The sequence below is a fragment of the Clupea harengus genome, unplaced genomic scaffold (genome assembly GCF_900700415.2).
Source record: "Clupea harengus unplaced genomic scaffold, Ch_v2.0.2, whole genome shotgun sequence".
In the NCBI taxonomy this organism is placed as follows: Eukaryota; Metazoa; Chordata; class Actinopteri; order Clupeiformes; family Clupeidae; genus Clupea; species Clupea harengus.
In genome coordinates, this window is record NW_024879604.1 from 59,314 (window position 1) to 72,850 (window position 13,537).

Below are 13,537 nucleotides of genomic sequence, written 5' to 3' on the forward strand. Positions count from 1 at the left end.
TTCGGATGCCAACTTCATCACACTGGAACTGGCGACATTAAGATGGCAGAATCACCTGGGGTAATAAGATCACCTGGGGTAATAAGATCGCCTGGGGTATGGAGCCCTGCAGGCCCAGGGTAGGTTATATTCTTGGGTTGATCCTGCAGGCCCAGGGTAGGTTATATTCTTGGGTTAGAGGAGAGCTGCAGGCCCAGGGTAGGTTATATTCTTGGGTTACAGGAGCCCTGCAGGCCCAGGGTAAGTTATATTCTTGGGTTAGAGGAGAGCTGCAGGCCCAGGGTAGGTTATATTCTTGGGTTACAGGCTAGCTGCACTGCCTCAAACAACTGACTGGCTGAGAACTTCATCCATGCCTGCAGCTGGCCCGAGGTGAAGTGATCTAGAGCAACTCAAGAACATAATTGGTGTGTTCCCGCTTGTGTACAGGATTGTGCTTGTCAAACTCAAGCTAACCCATTATTCACTCCGAGAGCAAGACTGAAGAGCACTGCAGGGCATAAACAAGGAGATTATGTCCATGTTCCACTCCAAATCCCCCTAGAAATAACCACTTTTGGAGGAACAGCTGCTGCCATTGGCAGGATATAATAGTTTGGAACATGCAAAGTGTTTGTACAAAAAAACAAACCAGAGAAAAGTACTTAAGAACATGTGTATCAACATCTATACAGTATATATGGATAAGATTATTCAAGAATAATAATTGTTATATTCGAATTACTCCTGTTACCTATCAAATGTTATTTGATTCTTTCAATCCTGAGCATATCAAACATAAGTTGTTGTGTTTAGTGATAGTCTCAATATCTCCCTAATTGCCACTCCTGTACTTGATGTTTTTCTTTTCTAATCTATAAGGCTGTTAATGCAAAGCTTCTTTTGTGTCTCCCTCAAGGCTCACTTACACCTCTGAGTGGGTTTCATGTGTTGGACTTCTAAGAGGAAAACCATCCAAGAAACAAGCGAGGACAAAGTGTGAATAATTACTAATGTGTCTTTGTATCTCTGTGTGTGAGGGAGAGAGAGAGAGATAGAGGGAGAGAGAGAGGGAGAGAGAGAGGGTGAGAGAGAGAGGGTGGGAGAGAGATAGAGAGAGAGGGAGAGAGAGAGAGAGGGAGGGTGGGAGAGAGATAGAGAGAGAGGGAGAGAGAGAGAGACAGAGAGAGAGAGAGAAGGAGAGAGAGAGAGAGAGAGAGAGAGAGAGAGAGAGACAGAGAGAGAGAGACAGAAAGGGAGAGAGATAGAGAGAGAGAGAGAGACAGAGACAGAGAGAGAGCGATAGTGAGTCATAGTGTGTGTGTGTAGCTAACTCTGATCTGATCTGATCATAGGCTGTATTGATGAATTCCTTCCAAATGAAGGTGATTGGATTTTCTTGAGGGCTTCTTCATCTTCCTCTCCATGCATTGAATCCCAATGAGTCCCCTTCAACAGAAACGTCTCATTTCCCGCTTCTTCAATTTGCAGTCTGACGACCGTCCCTCAGCACCTTCCCCTCCATCCCCGCCGCCATGACACTTCACTGAAAGGCTGCGCACGAGAGGAAGGTGTAGACACACGCAGAATGAAAGGCGCGCAGAAGAAATCCAAAAGAGTTGATAAAAGTCAGTTTGAATACAGAATGGACCAAAATGAAATATAACGGAGAACTTGAATCATTGGGCAGCTTCTCTTCTGCAGGATTTCATCTTCAGTGTGTCTGCAGTCCTCAGCGGAGCGTTTGATCCGTGGCGCTCAGACCCTCTTCCTCATCATCATCATCACTCCTACAGCCCTCAGACCTGTGTTTGGGTCTCGTCCTCTTCATCATCATCATCATCTTCATCACTCCTACAGCTCCCCTTCCACAGCACAGCATCTGTCTGGCAGACTGAATTATTCACTGCTGATTACAAACTTACACTTCATAGCATTTTAGGATTTGATTCCGCTGGCTGGAGGAGAAAAAGAATTACAGTCACAGGAAAAGGAAAGTAGCTTAGAGGCGGCGAAGGCCTGGGAGGTGGTGCCCAGATAAGCACCACAGATTTTTTGATCTATGACAAGCACACACACACACACTCTGACAGCCTGGTGATAATGGGTTTAAAGGCCTAACGAGCGTCAGGGCAAGGGTGCCCGGGGGAGCAGCAGGACACGAGGCGACGGCCCAAAGCCCTCAGCAGACGACGCTGCGCCAAACCAGAGAGAAGCTTGCAGACTTTTACTGAATCAAAATATCCACACGGCACTGACATCTTCCCCCCTTACACTACTGGCACATGTCACTCAGGAGCCATTTCCCAACTATGCACAGTGTAACCCGGGGGAACAGCAGGGCACGAGGCGACGATGGTTTTCCGTCCAGGCTTCTGCCAATAGTGCCATTCTGTCAACTCATGACACATTCAGATCCTTTTAGCTTCATGACAACACATGTAAATAATATGTATGGTTCTTATTACAAGTTTGTCCTAAAATGGAAAAATAATATCCAGGGACAAAAATCATAACCAATAATGGCATCACATAACATAATTGATGGCTATATAGTTGGCAATATGACACCTAATATCAGACCACATGAAGTCAAATGTCATACTAGAAAAGAATGAAAGACAGACATGTCATTTTGCATACGTCTCCCATGAGAGACATGTCATTTTGCATACGTTTCCCATGAGAGACATGTCATTTTGCATACGCTTCCCATGAATCATTGTCCTAAGTGGTGCCATCCCACTGAATGCATGCTATAGTTGCCAGACATGAGGATATCTGCCTTTGTCCAAGTCAGCGCAAATATGGTGACCTGCGTTTCTCATAAGCACAGCATCCTGATTCATATGCTTAGATATACACACACTTGGCAACCCATTCATATGCTTGCATATACACTTGGCAACCCATTCATATGCTTGCATATCCACACACTTGGCAACCCATTCATATGCTTGCATATACACACCTGGCAACATATTCATATGCTTGCATATACACACACACCTGGCAACCACCAGCGTGCCACTCGCCTGCCGCCAGGGTAAACATATTAAACAGCTGTCAATTAAACAGGGATGCTGCGTAATGAATTCACTTCAAGCGGCAACACTGCAACACACTGCTATGCCAAATTAAATTCCCCAGCACCACCCCCCCCCCCCCCCCACTGAATTAGGACTGCGCACCCAGCACTACACACAGAACCATGGAAGTCTTACGCCAGTACGGGAGTGGCCAAGGGATGGTTAATTCAAACAGACACTCATAAGGTCTCCAGAGGAACGAAGGTGAGAGATAAACTAATAATCTATTCTGTGCCATCATTGGGAATTCCTGTATGCTGACAACGCTTGTCTTACCATGCCCTTCAAGGCTTCTGCCAAATGGTCTCTCTCTCTCTCCCTCTCTCTCTCTCTCTCTGTAGGGGGTCAACTCTTTCCTTGTCTTCACTCTATACATTCCAGGTACACAAAATAAAAAAAGATGTCTTTTCTCTGACATGACATCCTTGTGAAGATAATACATATCTCCTATTGACCTTCCTGTAAAGTCAAGGACATTTCTGTTCTGCCCTCTCGGCTCAATTGAGGTCTATTGACTTTCTTAATCTTTTCCCTCTCCCCTCATGTTTCCGAGTCTCCCCAGCAGCCACTGCAACACTGCAAACAACACCATACGCCCCACAAACTCCTATGCCTGCAACTGTACCACATGACATTTCTGAACAGATGCTTCCCCAAAGCAAAGAAACACTGGCACTGAAAACACAGGAGCGGCCGCGGCGGCTCACAGGGTTGAAGCACTGCAGGCTGCAGGATGATGATGACACCTATATTTGATTCATCACAGACACACAGAACCCACTTTACATCTCATCATGACTCATCCAAGAGACAATGGTGACTCATCATCTCTTGGTGTTATTTTCATCCGGTTTTGGAGTTCATTTTGACAGGGCCTTCATCCATATGTGCAAATCATTGGGTTCAGAGAGCGAGGCGAGCACCTGTGCTGTTTTGGTGGACAAAAAAAAAGACTTGTCATGTCTAGGAGGGTAGCCCTGGTCAGACAGCACACATAGTACATGTCATATAATCAACATGGTTGAATATCTCTGTAGACAGCACATGTAACAGGGTTTAATGTGCTTCCCTGAATTTCCCTCCCTTCATGGGTTAATTCTCTAGCACGGTCAAGGTGCAGATTATTGGTTCCCGAGTATTATTTGGATACAATGTTTTGAAGTGGGTGTGATTGAGAGGTTGTCTCTGGGTTCTTCCTTTCCTCTGTCTCTTTCTTCGAATGTATGGGACAGAGGTAGGTACACGTCCTGCAGACACACACTGGCGAGTTAGCTAGCCTACATGTGAGCTTGTTTTGTGCATATTGTTTTAAGTGGCTTGCCTGATTTGTATTGACAGGAGCTGAGCGTCTTGCTAACTCTGTCCAACGGATTTTATGTTCGTCATTTGCATGTATCAGGTGGGTCACGTTTTGCACTTGTGTGTTTTGTGCACGTGTTAGCTCTTTCTTCGAATGTATGGGACAGAGGAGCTGAGCGTCTTGCTAACTCTGTCCAACGGATTTTATGTTCGTCATTTGCATGTATCAGGAAGCAGCAATAAACGTGTGAACATCAGGTCGGTGGCTGTGTCCTTCTTAAACAAACACAACGCAGAGTGAAACAGCGAGGGGAAGATAACCTCCGTTACAGTGGTGCCGTGACGACCCGGATCTCTGTTCAGCTGTGTGCCGAACACTGGGCTAGCTGCATCGACAACGCCGACCTGAGACCATCGACGACGCCGACGTGCGCTGCCACTGACGTTGCTGTTTTTATAGCGTGCCTCACGCTTGATGCACTTGCATGCATCACCGTGTATCTTTTGAACTGTTACTGAGTGCATTGCAAGGGTGAATGCATCTGTGGTCTCTGTTAGTGAGGCGGTGCAAATGAACAATTCATATGTTTGAATCGTAACACTGTGTTTTATATCATTTTGGTATATTATATATATATATATATATATATATATATATATATATATTTATTTTTCTTTCTCAATTTTGTTTTCTCTTTCTATTAACGTGTACTTATTATGGAGCCTACTGGTTGTTACTACTTTAGTGTTGGGAGGGGGAGGGGTCTTCCGACATTTAGCCCTTCAGGTAGTCCTGGGTTGATGGGTGACGACACTGTTAGGAATAGGATTTCATTTTCTACACCTGTGCGCCAAGAGTTACCGCCACAAGCATCCACTAGGTCTGACACCCCTACGGTGCTGACCAGTGAACAAGTTAGGGATATCAGTTTTAACATTAGTCAGGCAGTCAGTGCAAATATTTTGCATACCATGCATTCTGGTTCTCCATCTCTATCTACTGGCCATTCACCGGGGGGTGGTTCCTTTATTGATGGCTCACAATTGAATCTGGTCCTTAAATCTCAGAAGAAGGAGCCTCCGTTCTTCAGAGGTGATAACAGTGATAAGTTCTCTCTGTCTGAATGGGAGGGTTTAATGAGGGCATACTTAGGTAGAAGTGGCTACACCGGGCGGGAATGTGTGGATGAGTTGGTGGGCAGACTGGTGGGCAGGGCCAGAGATGTAGTCCGCATTTGGCTGCGCAGCAATAGTCATGTGTTTGACTCTGGGGATGTGGAGGCTGTGTTCGGGGTGCTCCGGCAACACTTTGATTCGGTGGTGCGTTCAGGTATGCCGCTGGCTGATTTTTATGCCACCTTGCCGTATCCCAGTGAACAGCCTTTGGACTATTGGATCAGGCTGAACAAGGCAGCTGAGGTAGTTGAACAGTCTATGGGAAAAGGCAGTAAGGCATTGCAGCCGCAAACTGTAGAGGTTGCGGCCATGTTTATTAGGCATTGCCCTGAAAAAGACTTGTCCCTAATGTTCCTGAGTAAGCCACAGACTATGTGGACGGCCTGTGAAGTCCAATCACAGTTGGATGAGTTTTTGAGGAGCCGTGCGGGAAAGGTGGGCCATGTATCTCAGCACACCACTTTGACAGCCACACCGGTAAGTGGGGCGGTGGTCAGCAGTGTGCCGACTGGTGAGTCTACAGTGGGGGTGGGCAAGCTAGGTAGTGCAGCTGCGGAGGGTACCAAAATTGACAGGTTGCTTGACGTGTTAGAAAAGATGGTTGTGTGTAATGCGCAAGTTGCTGGCCAGCCTAGGCAAAGTGTGACGCGCAACTTCAGATGCGGAGTGTGTCAGAGTTCCGACCACTCTACTCAGTCACATTGTAGATTGCATAATTTGTGCTTTCTGTGTTTTAGCCCTGGCCACACACGACTTCAATGTCAGGGTAGGTCTTTAGGTAGGAGTCGGGCTGTTGTGCCTGTGGCGGTGGAGCCAGCACAGACGCTGAAGCCGTTTCAGGGAAACTAGTGAGCCTCCATTCGGGGGAGGACAGTGGCAGGCATCTTAGTTTACCCTCCGGTTTGAATGATGACATTGAGTCTGTGTATTCGTATTTGTGTGAAACCTTGCCAAAGTCAAGCAGAGTAGTCATGCAGAACACCATGAGAGTGACACAGAGTGACAGTTTGTTTTATGCATCGGTTTTAGTGCAGGGCAAGGTTGAAGTACAGGGGATGTTGGATACTGGGTCAATGGCGACCACGCTTAGTGCAGACGTTGTGCCACGTCTGAGGGAAGCAGGTGTGTTGCTGGGTGAGTCTCCAACTCCTGTGGATATTGTCTTGGTTGGTTGCGGGGGTAAACAGACTAGTCCTCTTGGTGTGCTTGACATGGTTATTGAGATGTATGGATTCAAATTTGAAGTTCCTGTGTTGATTATCAAGGGACAGGTGGACCCGTTGATTGTTGGCACTAATGTGTTGAAGCCTCTTATCAGGCAATTTAAGTCCAGTGATGCTTTCTGGCGGGTTGTGAGTCAGCCTGATGTAGCAGGTCAGGGTGATAGCAGCCAGTTTTTACGCCTTTTATCGAATTTGGAGAGATGGAGAGGTGAGTCCATTCCAGATAAAGTGGGTACACTGAGGCTGAAGAGTGCAGTCACACTCCAACCTATGACTGAGCATCTGGTGTGGGGCAGGTTGCCGCCGAAAACACGTATCTCTGTTGGCAGCACGGTTGTTGTGGAGCCCAGCACTACGCGCTGCATAAATAGACAGATGCTTGTTGGACGTATTGTCTCTCCTATGTGGGGAGATGGGTGGCTTCCGGTTAAGATTGTTAATCCCACGCCCGACGCAGTAACCTTGCGCCGGAACGCAAAGGTAGCAGATGTGTACCCGTGCATTGCCCTGGAGGATTTTGATCATGACTTGGTGTCACAGAATGTAGCTACGGTGAGGTCAGGCAGTTCTCATGGCAGTTTGTCTGTTAACAGTGACTCTGGTGGCGTGGTTGGGAATGTTGATAGCACATTGCAGGGCCTTGGACTGGGGTCTATACCCATTGACGATTGTCAGGCCTCTCCTTGTGGGAAGGACAGGTTAGTTGATCTGATAAAGGAATACGAGTCTATCTTTTCTCGGCATAAGCTTGACTGTGGTGAGGCACGTGAGTTTTGCCATAGGATCAGGTTAACAGATGACCGTCCTTTCAGGTTGCCATATCGCAGGCTGTCCCCAGCACATTATCAGAAGTTGAAAGAGACTTTGGATGAAATGGAGGAAAAAGAGATAATTAGAAAATCTAGTAGTGAGTACGCTTCTCCATTAGTGCTGGTGTGGAAGAAGAACGGGGACCTGCGATTATGCACTGACTTTAGGTGGCTTAACGCGGGCACGGTTAAGGATGCTCACCCACTTCCTCACCAAGCGGATGTCCTTGCTGCTCTAGGTGGTAATGTGTTCTTTTCCACTATGGATTTAACCTCAGGTTATTACAACATGCCTTTGCATGAGGATGATAAGAAGTATACCGCCTTTTCATCTCCATTAGGATTGCATGAATATAACAGGCTCCCGCAGGGTTTGTGTAATAGCCCCGCCTCCTTCATGAGAATGATGCTCTCCATATTTGGGGATCAAAATTTCTTAAGCCTTCTCTGTTATTTGGATGATCTGTTATGTTTCGGGAGATCTGAAGACGAGAGTTTGCAGCGATTACGCATGATTTTTGAGCGGTTGAAGGAACACAACCTAAAGTTGTCGCCTGCAAAGTGTAAATTTCTTAGGAGGTCTGTGAAATTTCTAGGTCATATAGTTTCTCAGGAGGGTGTTGCTAGTGATCCAGACAAGGTTGAGGCTATTGTGAATGTCTCGCAGTCAGATTTGATGGAGGCTGATGGTGCCACACCGTCGGCGAGTAAGATCCGCTCCTTTCTTGGTATGGTGGTTTACTACCAGCATTTCATTGAGAACTGTTCTGTACTGGCAAGGCCACTGTTTGTACTTACAGGTGGGTCTAAAAGGCCACGTAGGAATAAGGGGGTGAGTAGGCCCGTGCAAAGGAGAAAGCTCTGCCCTCAGGACTGGTCCCCTGAGTGTTCAGAGGCGTTTCAGGCCCTTAAGTCTGCACTGGTGAATAGTGTGCCTTTAGCCCATCCAGATTTCACTAAGCCTTTTCTGCTGTCTGTTGATGCGTCCACTAGTGGTCTTGGGGCTGTACTGTCCCAGGTGCAGCCTGGTCTAGACAAAGCTCGGCCCATTGCTTTTGCAAGCAAGTCGTTGAATCATGCCCAGTCTAAATATCCTGCTCATCGGCTCGAGTTCTTCGCTATGAGGTGGGCTATTTGTGATAAATTTAGTCACTGGCTACGGGGTCACAGGTTCACAGTGTGGACTGATAATAACCCACTTAAGTATATTTTGACAAAGCCGAAACTGGATGCATGCGAGCAGCGTTGGGTGGCTAAGCTAGCACCGTATGATTTTGATATTTTGTATATTCCCGGTCCCAAGAATGTGGTGGCGGATGCTCTGAGCAGGGAGCCTTTTGTGAGGCCCAGAGTTATGCACCGCTTGACCAGAACTCCCTATGCTGATCTGCTCCAAGAGGCAGAGAACTTGCAAGTGGATGCAGTTCAGGATATGTTTCGCCTGTCCACTGAGCTTTCTGAAGTGAGGGAACAGCGGATGGTTTCTGGGCCTGACGAGGTGTGTGTCGGGGCTGCACATGCTGTTCAGTTTGAGGTGGGTGGTAGAGTCTCGCGTGAAGAAGTGTCTGCTGTATTCCAGTCCTCTCACCATTGGGGGGACGGCGCTAGGCTTAGGGCCGTCTCTCATGCTCAGCAGCTGAAGGCTATGGCCATGTCTGGCCAAAATCCTTTGCCAGTGCTCAGCCATGATGAACTGTATGATAAGCAGTGTCAAGATGCTACCATTTCCAGGGTTAGGTTCTTTGTTGACAGGGGGCGTCGTCCGTCCAGGCGGGAGCGGGAGCACGAGTCCCAGGAGACACTTAGAACCCTGAGGCAATGGAGTAAACTCACCACCAGGTTGGGCGTGTTGTATAGGGTGTCTAAGAATACTGTGTCCAAAAAGAATGCTTTCCAGTATGTGGTACCTGAGGCACTAAGGCTCATGGTTCTTGAAGGGGTACATGATGAGGCTGGTCATCAGGGTCAGCAGCGTACTCTGTGGTTGGCCAGACAGAGGTTTTATTGGGACACGCTTGAGAGAGATGTCCGGGCTTACGTCCAGAGGTGCAAGAGATGTGTAGTGAGCAAGGCTCCGGAACCTGAGGCTAGGGCCCCTCTCGTTTCCATTACTTCCTCAGCACCTCTCGAGTTAGTGTGCATTGATTTTTGGTCTGCAGAAGACTCCAATAATAAGTCTGTTGATGTGTTAGTAGTGACTGACCATTTCACTAAGCTGGCATGTGCCTTCCCATGCCCTAGTCAGTCGGCCAAGTCTGTGGCTCGGGTCCTATGGAACAAGTACTTCTGTGTCTATGGATTTCCAGCTTGTATTCATTCTGACCAGGGGGCTAATTTTGAGAGCTCTTTAATTGCTGAGTTGCTCCAACTGGCTGGGGTGGAAAAGTCCCACACCACCCCGTATCATCCCATGGGGAATGGTCAGGTAGAGAGGATGAACCGCACCCTAGGGAATATGATCAGGGCTCTACCACCTAGGTCAAAGGCCAAGTGGCCTCAAATGTTGAATGGCCTCGCTTTTGCGTATAACTGCACGGTTCACGAGACCACAGGGTACCCCCCTTTCTATTTGATGTATGGCCGCACTCCTAGGTTGCCTGTAGACTTGATGTTCGAAAGTGTTTTGCTGGACGGGGAGACAGTTGATATCGACACGTATGTGGCATCCTTAGGGAGGGATTTGCGAGAGGCCATGACTCTGGCGCAGACCAACGCAGAGAAACAACAGCTTCGTCAGACGGAGCTGTATAACAGAAAGGCTAAGGGACACCTGGTTAATGTGGGTGACAGAGTCTTACTGGCTAACAAGGGGGAGCGGGGCAAGAAGAAACTGGCAGATAGGTGGGAGGGGACTATTTACACTGTTGTCACTGTGAATAGTAGGACACACACATACCACATCAGGAGCCCATCAGGTACTGTAAAAACTGTACATAGGAACCTCATCATGCCAGTTAACTTCCTGCCACTGACCGATGTGGATGATGAGGAGAATCTGTCATTCTCTGGGGGTAGTCTCAGTGAGGCTTGCGTCTCAGGGTCCAGTGGGGACAATACATCTGTCGACCGCACAGCTTCGTGGGTGGCTGGGCTTCCTGGTGCTTCCACATCTCATGGTAGCGACATAGGGGATTCACAGGGGATTCAAGTGGCTCCGGATACAGTTCATTTGGACTCAGTAAGCACTGTGCTGTCTTTGCACAGCAGCAACCCTGCCTGTGCTGTGCCAAGTGATAGTGCTGAGTTGTCTCTGTCCGTGGAGCCCCCCTCAACTCTTAGGTCTACTGCCCACACACGTGCTTCACCTGGTCATCATGGGGGTTGGCTATGCACTAGGCGGGGTAGACTTGTTAGGCCTGTGAGGAGGCTAATACAGACTATGGCTCTACAGTGGGTGCGGAGTCTCCTAAGAGGAGCTCTGTAGGTAGGATGCACTAGTTTGTTTGTATATATGTGTGTGTTTTGATAAGTTTCTTTTGTGAATTTTTTTTATTTATTAATTTTTTTCTCTCTTTCTTGATCCTGTATATCTCCCCTTGTGGGGAGAGATCAGCGTATTCTGCCTATTACATTAGGCTATGGTTGTAGGTAGGTGTACCCCTCATTAGCAAGGTGTATATGGCACCTTTTCCTAGGATGAGTTAGGGCCCGGTTGACCCCTCTAGCTGGCCCCCTTGCTCCTCTAGTCCGTCAACGGACAGCACTCTGATGCTGGTGGACCTTCGGTCCTTATTATGGGTTACACTTTCCCTGCATGTTTTCGATTGTTTTATTTTGTTTTTGTTTGCTTGGATGGATGTAAATTCAGTGAAGTCAGTGGGGGTGAGTGTAACAGGGTTTAATGTGCTTCCCTGAATTTCCCTCCCTTCATGGGTTAATTCTCTAGCACGGTCAAGGTGCAGATTATTGGTTCCCGAGTATTATTTGGATACAATGTTTTGAAGTGGGTGTGATTGAGAGGTTGTCTCTGGGTTCTTCCTTTCCTCTGTCTCTTTCTTCGAATGTATGGGACAGAGGTAGGTACACGTCCTGCAGACACACACTGGCGAGTTAGCTAGCCTACATGTGAGCTTGTTTTGTGCATATTGTTTTAAGTGGCTTGCCTGATTTGTATTGACAGGAGCTGAGCGTCTTGCTAACTCTGTCCAACGGATTTTATGTTCGTCATTTGCATGTATCAGGTGGGTCACGTTTTGCACTTGTGTGTTTTGTGCACGTGTTAGCTCTTTCTTCGAATGTATGGGACAGAGGAGCTGAGCGTCTTGCTAACTCTGTCCAACGGATTTTATGTTCGTCATTTGCATGTATCAGGAAGCAGCAATAAACGTGTGAACATCAGGTCGGTGGCTGTGTCCTTCTTAAACAAACACAACGCAGAGTGAAACAGCGAGGGGAAGATAACCTCCGTTACACACACATACCTCTTGTCATACAATCAAGTGTTGCAGCAAGAGTGCCTACATGGTGAGGTGAAGTGGCGGGGGGTTTGAGGGAGAATACAGCGAAAACCATCTACAATCTACCTGGAAGAGGGGGAAGGATGGAGGGAGGGAGAGAGAGAGAGAGAGAGGGGGGTAGAGGGAGAATACAGCGAAAACCATCTACAATCTACCTGGAAGAGGGGGAAGGATGGAGGGAGAGAGAGGGAGGGAGAGAGAGAGAGAGAGAGGGGGTAGAGGGAGAATACAGCGAAAACCATCTACAATCTACCTGGAAGAGGGGGAAGGATAGAGAGAGAGGGGGGGGAGAGAGGGAGGGGGTAGAGGGAGAATACAGCGAAAACCATCTACAATCTTCCCGAAAAAAAAATGTTTCCAATTACAACATTTGTAGACATAAAATAGGAGGGCATAACTACATGCTGACTCACAGTTCCTTCTTTTTGAGAGGAGCAAGAGGAGACCTGGGGAGATAGAAACATCCGGAGCTTTTTGACTGCTGGTAACGACTGCTGATCAAAAAGCACAGAGGCTAATGCACAAGCCACAGGATCTTGAACATAAATACACTCTAATTAGAACTGGAGTATATTTAATATATAAGTTTTATATATAAGTTACTTGTTTTTGAAATCAAACAACTCTAAAGGCATCAGTGTTGTCCCCCAACATGTCCTGCCTTAACCAGTAGGATTGAACATGTTCTGCCTTGGCCAGTAGATTGAACATGTCCTGCCTTGGCCAGTAGGATTGAACATGTCCTGCCTTGGCCAGTAGGATTGAACATGTCCTGCCTTGGCCAGTAGGATTGAACATGTCCTGCCTTGGCCAGTAGGATTGAACATGTCCTGCCTTGGCCAGTAGGATTGAACAAGTCCTGCCTTGGCCAGTAGGATTGAACATGTCCTGCCTTAGCCAGTAGGATTGAACATGTCCTGCCTTAGCCAGTAGGATTGAACATGTCCTGCCTTGGCCAGTAGGATTGAACATGTCCTGCCTTGGCCAGTAGGATTGAACATGTCCTGTCTTGGCCAGTAGGGTTGAACATGTCCTGCCTTGGCCAGTAGGATTGAACATGTCCTGCCTTGGCCAGTAGAATTGAGAGAGTAGGGCTGAGGTGGGGAGGTGCTAACTCCTGTGAATGATGAGTTCGATCGACAGATGAAAATGAGACTCGCACTCACGGAGACGGGCTGGGGGAGGTGATGAGGGGCTGGGGGAGGTGGGCCGCCCGTTTCATGATGTAGAGGAGTTCCAACTGGTCCACACTGCGTCAGGTTCAGGATAATTTTAAACAGTAGATGGAGTGTTGAGCTATTTTCAACCCAGAAAATGCAGATTTTTATTAAAATGGTAATTTTGTCCATACAAACACCAGCATTGATGTGTTTCATCACAGTAGTCATGTAATTTACTTTACAACTCAAAAAACACATTTAAGTGTATACTAAGTTTCCACTTTAAAGTTTTTGTTTATTGCGTGGGAACTTATTTACCATGTTAATTGGCTGGATCTCAGAGAC